General features: G+C 44.5%; 1 non-coding gene across 1 annotated transcript; it reads right to left on the bottom strand.

Annotated features, from left to right (window-relative positions):
• Nucleotides 1-12,126: 12,126 nt before the first annotated feature.
• LOC144682329 (5.8S ribosomal RNA) lies at nucleotides 12,127-12,280 on the bottom strand. The gene has a single exon (XR_013576985.1). It is a non-coding gene; the product is annotated as a 5.8S ribosomal RNA (ribosomal RNA).
• Between the last annotated feature and the right edge of the window lie 832 nt (nucleotides 12,281-13,112).

The raw sequence follows: 13,112 nt of genomic DNA, 5'->3' as shown, positions 1-13,112 counted from the left end.
ACCTTACTTCTTGAGTTCAGCTCTTGAATTACCAAGATAGCTCCTGTTTAAATATTCTGGGGATGATCTTTGCTTGCATTGCTCTGACCAGATTGCAGACCCTGGCATCACACATCTCCCCTGAGTCTCAGTGCGGCTAAAGAGCTGGTAGATCAACAGTTGACATGATTTCCTCACTTTGGCAGTTACAGGAGAAGTGCTGCGAACAGCGCAGGCCGTTCCACATTGCCTTCATAGCCCTCACCAAGGCCTTCGACCTTGTTAGCTGAGGCAGATTCTTTAAATGGCTGCAGCAGATAGGCTGCCCACCTGGACTCCTGAGCATCGTTTCTTCTTTCCACAATAACATGCACAGTTTCGTCAGTTATAACGGGACATCATCGGAGGCTCAAGGTCAGCAGTTGGTTAAAGCAGGGCCACGTCCTGGAGCCAATGCCCTTTGCCATATTTTTCTCCATACCGCTATTGTACGCTTTTGGCGACTCAGATGAGGGTGTCTACCTGCATGCCAGAGCCAGCAGCAAGCTGTTTAACTTGGCAAGACTGCGTACCAAGACAAAGTGCGTAAAGAATGTTATGAATGTCAGACTTACCTTCTTGTCGAGAGCAGAGGTCGGGAAGTCCAAGTCCCGACAGATCTCGGAGTTTTCATGCATGCGCAGACCAGGAGCGGGCTGCACATACACAATTCAGCATTAAGTTCTTTTGGGCCAAGGGTGGGCCCGGCACGCCTGCATTGAAAGGGAAAATGAAAACCCAGCTCATGTGGCCTGAAGTGAAATGCCATTGAAGACAAGTCTCTCAGGCAGAGACAGGGAGAGGTCTCAAAGGGAGAGGGGACAGGGAGAGGACCCAAAAGAAGAGCCCCAGACAGGAGACAGGGACAAATAAGTTAAAATGAGAGATGCAAAGAAAAAGGCTCCAAGTCGGAAAGGGGCTGCTTCTAGCAGACTTTAAGTGACAAGGGCTCAGGAGAAGCCCAGAAGATCCAAGAAAGCAGCAAAAGGTTGGTGACTCCATGCTCTGGACTGTTGGGGCGAAGGTACCCCTTTGGAGCAGTAGTATTCTGCTCGGCGTGGCTGAGGAGCTGAAGTTGTGCTTGTGAGGTGGTGCTTGGTTGCAGACTTGGGAATTCAAGGGAAGGGAATCTCAAGAGACGAGATTGAAACCCACTGAGGTGTGCTATTGTTGATGCCGTCCGAGTTGGAGTGACATTTGGAGAGAATTCCCAGGTTAGATCTTCAAAGGTGAATATGGAATCCTCCTTGAGACAGACAGAGTTTCAGTTTGATCGGTTGGCTCACAGTGTTTACTGATGCCTGGCTGGGGTTTTGAGAAATCTGTGGACTCTATCTTGATTGCATTTGCTATTTAGGGTGCACGGTGGGTGTTCAATCACAGTTTGTCTGTTAATTCACATGTACCTCATATTAACCCTGAATGTTAGAGTATAAGATAGATATTGTAAATTGTTTTATCTTTCTGACCTTGTATAGTAAAATTTATTTTTGTTGTTTAAAACCTGCTAAATCTTGTGGCTTTATCTTCTGAGCAAGTGCGCTGAATCTCAAACTTTGTCTACTTCAAAAATGTTATTGATCCCTAACCAAATCTTACCAAAAGCTTGAGGGTTTGGTCTAGGATCATTACATAAATTTGGGAGCTCTTGTGTATTTCAAATCCACAGACAAATAAGAGTGCTGGTACTTGCTGAGGTTAAGGTTGATAAGATTTCCATGGCGAATTTTTAAATATTAATTGAAAAGCAGAATGGCTTTGTCAATTGCTATGTCTTTTCTGCAGAGGGAAGGTTTATGCCTGAGCGATTTGCAACAATTAACCAAGGCTAGGTTAATTGAACTAGCAGAACTGTTAGCGTTAGAGTTAAAAGCAGGGGCTAAGAAAGCAGAAATAGTTGAGGTAATAGCACAGCATTTGGGATTAGAAGAAGAAAAGCCTGATACAGGTATAACACAACTTGAGTTAGCTAGAATTCAGGTGCAGATGAGGCAGCTTGAGGTAGAAAGAGATAGGGAAAAGTAGAAACTTGAACTTGAAAAAGAAAAAGAGATGATAAAGCTTGAACTTGAACTCCAGAGAGAGAAGTTAGCAAGGGAGTAGAGAGAAAAAGAGCAAAAGAAATGGAAATGCGAAAGCTTGAGCTCGAGTTTCAAAGACAGAAAGAAATCAGACACCTGGCTACAGACCAACTTTGGTTATGGGGTGAAAGAGCGGCTAGTAGTGTGGATGAGGAATCGAGTCCCATTCTGAGCTTTGATATAACAAAGAGTCTTTGCCTATTGCCTAAATTCACTGAAGACAGAGTTGAGAGATATTTTATCTCCCTTGAAAAGGTGGCTACAAAGCTAAAGTGGCCAAAGGATACACAGACTCTCATTTTGCAAAGTGTTTTTGTTGGGAAGGCTATGAATGTGTATTCTAGCCTTTTGGAAGAACAATCCTCAGATTGAGGTAGTTAAAACTGTGGTACTTAATGCTTACGAGCTTGACCCTGAAGCATATCTTTGAAATTTTGGACTTTAAAGGAAAGACTGAATGAACCGTTTGTGCAATTTGCTCGGGAGAAAGAAATGTTGTGGGACTGGTGGTTTTGATCACTGAAGTTAGAACAAAATTTTGAAAATGCGAGGGAGCTAATGATACTGGAAGAATTTTGAAACAGTATCCCAATAGATATTAGGTCACACCTAGAAGACCGTAGGGTATCAATGGACAGGAAGCAGTTGTTCTTGCAGATGGCTATGATATATCACATAGGCAGCTAGGGGTAATAGATCTCCATTTGTAAACCCACAGGAAAGCTGGAAGAATAGATAAGAGTCCAGCTTAATGGAGAAGGCAGAAGCTGTTTTTGCCAATAAAAATAATAGTGTCGAGCGGGGTGGGGAGCCTTTATCTTATCACAGGCCATTCACACATCGACAAAATCAGTCGCGGGCCACACACATAAAAATCAACTTAATTTAGTTTTTAAAGAGAACACAGAAACGTTCAACTCACCCGCTGTTTTAATGCGATGGCTGAGTTTGCTGGCACTCACAACTGGTTTTCCAAATTCACGCAGATGGTTCTTTGTGAGAGAAAGTTTTGAAAAAAACTGCTCACAGCAGCGTGTAGTTCCAAACAGCGATGCAATTTTCAGCATGTCTTCTGAAGTTTGGAAATTCATTGGCGCCTACATGGAGTCTGTAGAACTGCAGTAGAGGCAGGTTATTGTATTTAGCCTTGAGTTCACTGTTGCTTTGCAGTTCTATAACATCATGTTGAAGGTTTTCAGGTACATCGACTGCTTCAATATTGAGCGGTGTGGCAAAAATGTTTAATTCCAGTCCCTTCACTTTTAGATCTTGAAATTGCTCACAAAATTTCTGAATAAATTTGCACACTCCCTGATGTACCCCACTGTTGTTGCAGGTTTCTGTTTCTGAACGGTAGCAAAGTGCACTGTGTTGCCCTTTTCCAGTTGCATTTGCCACAGCTTTAATTTGGTTTCAAATGATTTCAAATTTGAAAGAAGGGAAGTAAGAAGCTGGTTAGGCCCTTGCAATTTGACATTGAGCTCAGATAGATACTGTGTAATATCAACCATGAATGTCAAGTCACATAGCCACTTGTTGTCATTCATCTCGGCCACAGGTTTTCACTTCAACTCCATGAAAAGCTTCACTTTGTTCCTCAGTTCATAAAACCACATCAGAATAATCCCCCAGCTGAGCCATCGCACTTCATGTTGCATTTGATTTGCAAAAGAAGTAAATGCGATGTGAGAAAAAAACTTTTTCACACAGCGAGTGATTTGGGTCGGGAATACACTACCTGGAAGTGTGGTGGAGACAGGTTCAATTGAGGCATTCAAGAGGGCTTTAGATGATTATTTCAATAGAAACAATGTGCAGGATTATGGGGAAAAGACAGGAGAAAGGCACTGAGTCATAATGTTCATTTGGAGAGCTGGTGCGGACACTATGGGCCGAATGGCCTCCTTCTGCACCGTAACAATTCTGTGATTCACAATAGTAAACTAAATTGCTGTGCTCTGATTCAAGGTCCTTCAATAACTCCTTAAACTGGCGACTGTTTAACCCTCTACTTTTGATAAAGCCAATGCTCGATACTACTTTCAACATTACGTTGCTCAGTCGCACACATTGCGTGCACAGATTCTCCTGATTAATGATGCCGTGACCTACAATCAACTTGCTTGGATCAAGGTTGACGCGATTCATTTCCTTCTTGATTAGAGCAACTAATCCCTTTTCAGATCCACCCATAGCTGGAGTGCCATCAGTAGTAAGACCACTTAGTTTTTCAAATGATAACTGAAGCCTGTGCACTGCCAATGTAACCTTTTCAAACATATCTTCACCTTTGGTGGTGTCATGCATTGCTACCAAAGCAAGCAAGATCTCTCAAATCTCAAAATCTGCTGTGATTCCATGCAAAAAAACATCGCCAGTTGGCCTGTACTTGTTATGTCTGTTGGCTCATCAATAGCCAGAGGGTAAAACTTGAAATCAGCCGTAGAATCTTTAATCTTTTCAATGTCTTGAGCCATATCATTAATTCGATCTGACACGGTCCTCCGGGTTAAGCTCACACCCTCAAATAATTTGACTTTCTGTGGAGCCAGCAAAGCTGCTGTTGCACTGATGCACTCCTTTCCAAACTTTCCTTCTGAATGAGGCCTAAGCTTTTTTGCGATAAGTTCACTCACCACATAGCTGGCTGGCGTAACACTGTCCATCTCCTTTCTCGGTCTTGTGAAGATTGCTTGTTGCACGTTCACATTATTTTAAGTGCTTTAATTTCGTCCGTTCACACTTGCCCTTGAAATTTTTCATATTTGACGTGCTTTGTGCTGTAGTGTCTTTCTATGTTGACTTTTTTCAAAACAGAAATCACTTCTCCACAAATCAGGCACAGGGGTTTGCCTTTCACCTCCACAAAAAAAAATCGCTTGTCCATTTTTCATTAAGCACACTCAGCATCCACTTTTCTTCTTTTGTTTGCAGTAGCTATTTTTTTCAATTAAACACACAGGATTGGAATTATGTGTGAGCAACCCATAAGAATTATGGTACTTAGAACAGAGCAGTAGATTTTACAGCCTACTATTTTTTATCATTTGAAGAAGAAAACTGTGAGAAACGCATGTGAAACAAAACTCCAAGCATGTGCATTGGATTAAAGTTGAATTTGCGGCTCAGTTTTGACAATGCGATTGGAGTAATTCTGAATTAACTAGCAGTTTTTTTTATTTCACTGATTACGAGAGAAGAACAAAATGCGGAGTCTGCTGGGTTAGCTGATTCCTGCCTCAAATTGTCTCAGTCATTGATGTGTGTTATCTGATGCTACACACACAAAATTAAAAGCTTGCCTGGCCTCTCACCCATTTCTGTCCTGCTACTCGATTATAGCAACATAATGAAGAGATCTCCTGTCACCGAGGGATGTTCTGTCGAAGTAGAGGACGATCATTTTGCTGACTCCAAGATATTGGGTTTCTCCCCAACTTTTCTGAATTGCTGGGCTGGATTTTACCAGCGCTCGGGAGGTGGGCTGGGAAGCATAGGCCTTGTAAAATGACGGAGACATAACAGGGAATGAGATGCATGATCGGGAGGAAATTGCGTCATATGCATGAGATTGCTGTGGGCCAGATTAAATTGAGCAACGGGCCAGATCCAATCCATGGGCCATGGGTTCCGCACCCCAGGATAAAAATGATGTAAAGGAACCATTATGTTTTTGTTGCAATAAGACAGGCATCTTAAAGTCCATTACTGGAAGCTGAATGGTAAACTAGTGGCAGTAGTGTGAACACTTAAGGAGTCTTCAGAAAAGACGGTACCAGTAAAGGAAATGGATGTTAAAACAATGACTCTGTGTGCACCAGACTTGTGTTCTCAGCACCTTCCTTTACAGTAGCGAGGCAAGGACAACTTATGCAAGCCAATTAAATGGTCAAGTCAGCCATGTCTGCAATACAAGAATGTCTGCAAACTAGACTTCAAGTTGACCAGGATCAGAGTTGATGCATTGGAAATCCTCACTGCTGAGCGGAGTACCTGGAGACAAGCAGTCAGGAATGGCTTGGAAAAAGCAGAGGACATAAGAAATGACCAGATGGCGGAAAAGGGAGCCCGTCAGAAGGAAAAAAACGCATCCAATGGCCTCGGGCCAATGCTATTTATCTGTGCCAGTTGTGGAAGGGACTGCTATTCACAAATTGGCCTCTACAACCACAACACACAATGTTTGATACAGCGGTGACATACAACCTGGGTGCAGTCCATTGGCTCCCGAGACGCATGGATGCCAAGAAATGAAAATTTATATTGTGTATTCAAGTCCTGGAGTAGGGCTTTTTGACTCCAATGCAAGTCAATTTGACATGCTTTGCCCAACTAGAATCAATGCTGCATGGCTAACATCCATCATTGTCCCAAGGGCAAGGATAGAATTCAGACGTATGCCCATACAGCCCAATGGATCAGTAGCGCAATGCCTTAACTGCTTGGTCAACATGCAATGGAGGGGACAGTGCTACTAACTAATTCTGGAGATATCTTCAGTTTCATGAGAGGCAACCAGCCTCAGTGGTAGTGCCGTTGCCTGTGCTTAACTAATAGGTTGAAGTATATTCAGTGATTGGGAAATCCTCTGAAATGCTATTGTATGCAGGTCCACAGATGGTGGGAAATGGATAAAATATATTGGGGTAGATCTTCATGTTGCCACCAAGTGTAAAACTGATATTGCACATTGGTTGGCTGTCATAAAAACAGTACCATTATCATCTCAATAGTAATGAAAATTGTTCAGTATCTTTAACAGGTGGCCAGTCCACAACTCCAGTCTTACACCTGGACAGCAAGTTCAAAATTTACCCCATTATCTCTGATAGCTGATAAATCAAGGGAATTAAAAGAGTCAGGTTGTGCATTGAATAAATTGTATTGACAGATGCGCATGGATTGTATAGACTGTCAGTTGCCTGACCTAGAATCCTCTGGGTCACACTTCAACTACTTTGACATTGAACATGACAGCTCAAAAAAAGCAGCCTATGTTTCTTGTTAATGTATTGTGAAAGTTTTTAAAAATTTATTCCTCCATGGGATGTGAGCACTGCTGGCTAGACCAGCATTTATTTCCCATCCCTAATGGCCCTTGAGAAGGTAATGGTGAGCTCCCTTCTTGAACTGCTGCAGACCATGTATTGTAGGAACACCCATAATGCTGTCAGGGAGGGAGTTCCAGGACTTAGATCCAGTGACAGTGAAGAGACGGTGATTATAGTTCAAAGTTAGGATGGTGTGTGGCTTGGTGGAGGGAAATTGCAGGTGATGGTGTTCCCATGCATCTGCTGTCCTTATCTTTCTTGGTGGTAGAGTTTGCGGGTTTGGAAGGTGCTGTCGAACGAGCCTTGGTGAATTGCTGCAGTGCATCTTGCAGATGGTACACATGGCTATCACTGTGCGATGGCGGTGGAGGGAGTAAATGTTGAAGGTGGTGAATGGGGTGACATTCAAGTGGGCTGCATTGTCCTGGATGGTGACCAGCTTCTTGAGTGTTGTTGGATTGCACTCATCCAGGCAAATGGAGAGTATTCCATCACACTCCTGACTTGTGTCTTGTAGATGGTAGACAGGCTTTGGGGAGGTAGAAGGTGAGTTACACACTGCAGAATTCCCAGCCCCTGGCCTGCTCTTGTAGCCACAGTATTTATATGGCTAGCCCAGTTCCATTTCCTGTCAATGGTAACCCCTAGGATGTTGGTTGTCAAGGATTGAGCGATGGTAATGCCATTGAGTGTCAAGATGAAAGTTACTTGTCACTTATCAGCCCAAGCCTGGATATTGTCCAGATCTTGCTGCATGTGGACACAGACTGCTTCATTATCTGAGGAGTCACGATGGTGCTGAACATTGTGCAATCACCAGCGAACACCCACACTTCTGACCTTATGATGGAGCAAAGGTCATTGATGAAGCAGCTGAAGATAGTTGGGCCCAGGACACGACCCTGAGGAACTCTAGCAGCAATGACCCACGGCTGAGATGATTGACCTTCAATAACCACAACCATCTTCCTTTGTGCTAGGTATGACTCTATTAAATAATGTACTACAAATTTCTTTGAGGCTTTCTGCTTCTATGCAATTATCTTACTCATAAGTTTTACCCTCAATTTAATAAGTTGACAGTGATATTCGTTAAGGGAGAAGACTGCACAGAAAATCATTAGCAAGGGTACAAAGTTTGTGCTAGGGGTCAAAAATGATGGTATCTGTTTTCCAAATGTTTAACTGGAACCTATGTTACAATCCACGTAGAGATCTGTAACTTTTATTAAAGATACTTGAATTCCCAGTGACTAACTAAAAGGAATCGCATAACGTGATTTCAAGTTTTAACACTTTTACTGTAACAAACAAACTAAAATCAACATTGACTAAACATCACTTCCCTGGCAACTAATACTCTAAACTACAGAAAAGATAACCCTTATTAATGTGTTAATATGACCAACAACCCTGGACTGTATATATACATCACAGCATGCATTCCACAGAATTGTAGTCATTTAACGAAACAATCTAAAATCACTCCCAGCTTCCAACAGGTTCACTTCTCCCTGTTTCATTGAGTTGTAACGTCCAACTGTGCAGGTCAAGGTGAAACAGGAGAAAGTTCAGACTCTGCAAGGGTTTAAAATTGATAAAGAGGTATTGGATAGTCTGTACTTAGTGGTTAAGACACCAGGATAAGATGAGATGCATTCAAGGATACCGAGGGAAGTGAGAGTGGAAATTGCAGAGGCGCTGGTCATAATTTTCCAGTCTTCTTTGGACTCAGGGGTGGTGTTGGAGGACTGGAGAATTGCAAATGTTACACCTTTGTTCAAAAAGGGGTATAAAAAATAAGTCCAGCAACTACCAGCCAGCCAATTTAACTTCAGTGGTGTGGAAGCCTCTAAAAACAATGATTTGGGACAAAATTATAATTACTTGGGCAAATACAGGTGAAATGGAGAAAGCCAGTTTAGGTTTGTTAAGGGCAAATCATGTTTAACTAACTTGAATTTTTGATGAGGTAACAGAAAAGGTCGATGAGGATAATACTGTTGATGTGGTGTACATGGACTTCCAAAAGGCGTGTGATAAAGTGCTGCACAACAGACTTGAGAGCAAAGTTAGATCTCATGGAATAAAAGGGATAGTAGCAACATAGATACTAGATTGGCTGCGTACTAGGAAACAGAGTGGTGATTAATGGTTGTCTTTTGGACTGGAGGAAGGTTGATAGTGGAGTTCCCCAGGGGTTGATGTTACAACCCTTGCTCTTTCTGATAGATATAAATGACATAGACATTGATGTACAGGGCACAATTTCAAAATTTGCAGACCATATAAAACGTGGAAGTTTTGTGAACTGTGAGGAGGATAGTGTAGAACTTTAAAAGGACATAGACAGGTTGGTGTAATGGATGAACAAGTGGAAGATGAAATTTAATGCAGAGAAGAGTGTGGTAATTCATTTTGGTAGAATGTGGAGAGACAATATAAAATAAAGGGTAAAATTCTAAAGGGAGTGCAGGAGCTGTAGGACCTGGGTGTGTATGTGCATAAATCATTAAAGGTGGAAGGACAGATTGAGAGTGCAGTTGATAAAGCATATGGCATCACAGGCTTTATTAAAAGGGGAACACAGTACAAAAACAATGAGGTTAGGTTAAACTTGTATAAAACTTTGGTTCGGCCTCATCTGGAGTATTGTGTCCAGTTCTGTGAGCTACACTTAGGAAGGATGTGAAGGCATCAGAGAGAGTGCAGTAAAGATTCACAAGAATGGTTTCAGTGATGAGGAACTTCAGTTATGTAGATAGATTGGAGAAGTTGGGACTGTTTTCCTTGGAGAAGAGAAAGTTGAGAGGAGATTTGATGGAGACATTCAAAATCATGAGGGGTCTGGACAGAGTAGTAAGGGAGAAACTATTTCCATTGGGATTGAGAACCAGATGGCACAGATTTTAGATAATTGGCAAAAGAAGCAGTGGGGAAAAACTTTTTTACGCAGCAAGTGTTTAGGATCTGGAATGCACTGCCTGAGGCAGGTTCAATTTTTAAAAATTCAGTCATGGGTTGTGGGCTTCATTGGCTGGGCCAGCATTTGTTGCCCTTGAGAAGGTGGTGGTGAGCTGCCTTCTTGAACCGCTGCAGCCCATGGTGTAGGTACACCCATAGTGCTGCTAGGAAGGGAGTTCCAGGATTTTGGCCCAGTGACAGTAAAGGAATGGCAATATATTTTCAAGTCAGTATGGTGAGTGACTTGGAGGGGAACTTCCAGGTGGTAATGTTCCCATCAAATGTGGCCTTGATGTCAAGGGCAGTCACTCTCACCTCACCTCGGGAGTTCAACTCTTTTGTCCATGTTTGAATCAAGGCTGCATTGTGGTCAGGAGCTGAGTGGCCCTGGCGCAACCCAAACTGGGTGTCAGTGAGCAGGTTATTGCTAAGCCAGTGCTGCTTGATCGCACTATTGATGACCCCTTCCATTACTTTACTGATGATGGAGAGTAGACTGATAGGGCGGTAATTGGCCGGGTTGGATTTGTCCTGCATTTTGTGTACAGGACATATCTGGGCAATTTTCCACATAGCCGGGTAGATGCCAATGTCGTAGCTGTACTGGAACAGCTTGGCTAGGGGCGCAGCAAGTTCTGGGGCACAAGTCTTCAGTACTATTGCTGGAATATCGTCAAGGCCCATAGCCTTTGCAGTATCCAGTGTCTTCAGCCATTTCTTAATATCACATGGGGTGAATCGAATTGGCTGAAGACTGGCATCTGTGATGCTGAGGACCTCCGGAAGAGGCCGATGAATCATCCACCCTGCCCTTCTGGCTGAAGATTGTACCCTTATCTTCTGCACTGATGTGCTGGGCTCCTCCATCATTGAAGAGGGGGATATTTGTGGAGCCTCCTCCTCCAGTGAGTTGTTTAATTGTCCACCACTATTCACGTCTGGATGTGGCAGGACTGCAGAACTTAGATCTGATCCGTAGGTTGTGGGATCACTTAGCTCTGTCTATCACCTGCTGCTTATGCTGTTTGGCACGCAAGTAGTCCTGTGTTATAGCTTCACCAGGTTGACATTTCATTGCTAGGTATGTCTGGTGCTGCTCCTGGCATGGGGGAGCACTGATTCATCAGCTGAGGCGGGATGGTATGTGGTAATCAGCAGGAGGTTTCCTTGCCCATGTTTGACCTGATACCATGAGACTTCATGGGTTCTGCAGTTGATGTTGAAGATTCCCAGGGCAACTCCCACCCGATTGTGCAGCCACATACTGTACTGCCGATGGGACAGGACATACCCAGGGATGATGATGGTGGTGTCTGGGACATTATCTGTAAGGTATGATTACGTGAGGATGGCTATGTTAGGCTGTTGCTTGTCTAGTCTGTGAGACAGCTCTCTCAATTTTGGCAATAGCCCCCAGATGTTAATGAGGAAGGCTTTGCAGGGTTGACAGGGCTGAGTTTGCCATTGTCTTTTCCAGTGCCTAGGTCGATGATTGGTGGTCCGTCTGGTTTCATTCCTTTTTAGTGACTTTGTTGTGGTTTGATACACTGAGTGGCTTGCCAGGCCATTTCAGAGGGAGTTTAAGAGTCAACCACATTCTGTGCATGCCGTGGGTTTGGAGTCACATGTAGGCCAGACCAGGTAAGGATGGCAGATTTCCTTCCCTAAAGAACATTAGTGAACCAGATGAATTTTTACAACAATCAACAATGGTTTCATGGTCATCATTAGACTTTTAATTCAGATTTCTATTGAATTCAAATTCCATGGCAGGATTCGAACACCGGTTCCCCACAGCATTACCCTGGGTCTCTGGACTACTAGTCCAGCGACAATACCACTACGCCATTGCCTCAATTTGCCTAGTGCCATTCCTCAACCTTCTCCCCATTCAAGAGGGCGCTCCGACGCAGAGAACTCCGGGTTTGCGCTTAAATGGACAGAGAGGATGGTTCCTCTGTGACACCCCAGCTGCACTGTCGCTAGCCAGGCGAGTGCAATTGATTGTCAAGCAAGCCTCAGACAGGCATAGCCCCGGGAGGAACCTGGGGCCGCAAAGTACGTTCAAAGTGTCGATGGTCAATGTGTCCTGCAATTCACATTGATTCTTGCAGCTGGCTGCGTTCTTCATGGACACACGAGCTGAGTGATCCACCGCTAAGAGTTGTACAATGCTTCGGTCCATTCCTCCCACAAGGGCTGAACCCGGACCACGCGAAACGCTCCTGATGGTGTGATGAAAGCCCCATCATGGCGTGGCCCAGTGAGCCGAGACCCGCAGACAGTCAGTCCATCGACAACGGTGGAGGGGGCATCGCAACAATCATCAGTGGTCAGGACACTCGCGAGGCATGGCGTGGCGGCCTGGAGCAAAACAATGCTGGAACCCGAACCGTGCGGTCATGTGCCGTGGCCATCAGAGGCAGGGTCTCTGATACCACCAGCAGCCAGGAAGGATGAGAAAGAGTCGACAGAGAGCCACAACGCGCTGAGTGGGATGCAAGCCCGGAAAGCGTCAGCAGATCATACGCCACCACCCGCTGCGGGTTGTGGAAGGGAGAGCGGATGCAGACTGGGATTCAGGTACATTCTCTTGCATGCTGCTGCTGACTTGTGCCGCTTAAGCTCGATGCCGACAGGTGGACATTAAACAAGACTTTAAACTGCTGCTCCCAGGGTGACCACCCCGTGGGAGTTGGAGGGGGGGGGCGGCGTCCAGGTACCCTGTACACGTAAAGGGAGAGTGACTAGAACGCGACCAAAGTGTCACCGCGGTGGGAAAGGAAACCCTGGCCTGCATCACAGTCCCTGCGGAGCTCACAGTGGCCGCTCACCAAGGTCCTGGTGACGTGACACCTGGCAACACCAAAGCCCGCAGAAGCTCCCTTCAATTCGACTGTGGTTGTAGTGCCGGCCAGACGGTGGCGAGTCGCATAAGCACGGCTCCTCGCCAGCTGAAGACGAGAAGAATAAGGTCTCTCTCAGTCTCACGTTTTGC

This window comes from Cetorhinus maximus, chromosome 6 (assembly GCF_964194155.1).
Source record: "Cetorhinus maximus chromosome 6, sCetMax3.hap1.1, whole genome shotgun sequence".
In the NCBI taxonomy this organism is placed as follows: domain Eukaryota; kingdom Metazoa; phylum Chordata; class Chondrichthyes; order Lamniformes; family Cetorhinidae; genus Cetorhinus; species Cetorhinus maximus.
This window is presented reverse-complemented; position numbering and strand designations above follow the sequence as displayed.